The following is a 2,020-nucleotide window of genomic DNA, read 5'->3' on the forward strand; positions in this document are numbered from 1 at the left end:
TAACTGGACAATCACCAACAAATGTTAAAGAATTGAAAATATACAAAACATATTCTCTAATCATGAAGGTATTAAATTAGAAATTAATAACAATAAAATATCTGGAAAATTCCCCAAATATTCAAAAATTAAAGAAAAACAAATTTCTACATAGTACATGGGTAAAAAAAAAATCACAATAGTAATATGAAAATGTTTTAAACTTAATGACATTAAAACCACAGCATTTGAAAATTTGGGGTAAATAGCTAAAATAGTACTTAGAAGAAAATTTACAGTTTTAAATGCTTAAAAGTCAATAATCTAAGATCCCCCTTAAAGATCTGGAACTCTACTTCTTATTTGCTACAGGATTTAAAATGCAAATGCATAAAAATAATTATAAATCTAGGTTGATGGGTACACAACATATAAAGGTGTAATTTTTAACATAAATAACATAATGTGGGAGCAGGGTGGAGCTATAAAGGAGTATAGTTTTTGTATGCAATTGAAAATAAGTTGGTATCAATTCAAAATAGATAGTTATAAATTTATTATGTTATATGCAATCCCCATTGTAACCACAAAGAAATAACTAGAAATGCACACAAAAAGAAATTAAAATGTGTCATGACAAAAGATAAACTAAACACAGACAAATAAAAGAATAAAAGAAATGAGGGATGAAGAGCTATAAGACACACTGAAAACAACAAAACAGCAAAAGTTAGTCCTTCTCTATAGTAACTACTTTAAATGTAAATGGATTAAACTCTCTAATCAAAAGGCATAGAGTGGCAGAATAGACTTTTTTTCAAATTTTTTTCTTACCATGCTAATAAATTTCAATTTATTCTGAAAATGTTACATTTGGCTTTCCTTTTATTTGCTGCTACCTGTCATTGCCTCATCCAGGTTACCCTCACCTCACCCTTGGAGCTGACTTTTCTGTCAAGTCTCTTGTTTATTCTATTTCTTCCTGCCTTTCTCAGTCTTTACATCTCCACTGCACCACAGAGTCAAGGTTAGTACTGGTGTCAAAAATCTTCAGTAGGAGAGGATTCTAGGAAGGTGGCAGAGTAGGAAGCACCAGGAATCCTTCTCCCACCTACACAACAATTGCACTGATAGAACCTATCAGTGTAACTATTTTGGATCACTGATGTATATGGAAGGTTTGCAATTTCAAAGGCAAACTTGGTTGGGTCATTTCAATTAATTTCAGTCTTAACACTGTAGCAACTACCTATCCTCTGCTCTCAAGACCTGTGGGAGGCAGCCTTGCCCGTGTTCCTGGAACATCTTGCAAGCATCTCACTGAAGCCAGGGTTTGCAATAAGAACTCTCTTCTCCAAATATCAGAGATCTGTGTCTGATTGCTGAGTGCTGTTCCTAATCTTGGGGAGCAGACACAGAGACAGACTCTCCCTGCATTGTCGCACCTCTCCCCCAACTGTTGAAAACCACTCTCCCTTCCTATCTGAGTCTTAAAGGACCAGCACCTTTTTACGTTTTCTCCTCCCTCCATGTAATTTTTTTCTTTTTCCCCTTTTGGGAGCTAAAATTTAAAATCTAGAACATTCAAAAATAATTATGTATATGGGAAAATTTAGAAAATCACCATGCATACCCAGGGAAAGGTGCAGGCTCAGGAAAATCTGCAAACTGGATAAAGTGGAGAATCTGATTCACAGAGTTACCACATTATTACATTCAAATGTCCTGTTTTGAACAACAAAAATCACAAGGCACATAAAGAAACAAGAAAGTATGGCCCATTCAAAGAGAAAAAAAAAAGAAACCAATACAAAACATCCTTGAGAAAGACCAAATGCTGGATCTAACAGACAGGAATTAAAATAACTCTTTTGATGTGATCCCACGTTTCTATTTCTGCTTTTGTTACCTGTGCTTTGGGTGTTGTATCCAAGAAACCACTGCTAAGGCCAATGTCAAGTAGTTTTCCCCCTATGTTTTCTTCTAGAAGTTTTACAATTCTAGGTCTTACTTTTAAGTCTTTAATCTACCTTCAGTTGAT

The sequence above is a fragment of the Galeopterus variegatus genome, unplaced genomic scaffold, assembly GCF_000696425.1.
Source record: "Galeopterus variegatus unplaced genomic scaffold, G_variegatus-3.0.2 Scaffold1251, whole genome shotgun sequence".
NCBI classification, from domain to species: Eukaryota; Metazoa; Chordata; class Mammalia; order Dermoptera; family Cynocephalidae; genus Galeopterus; species Galeopterus variegatus.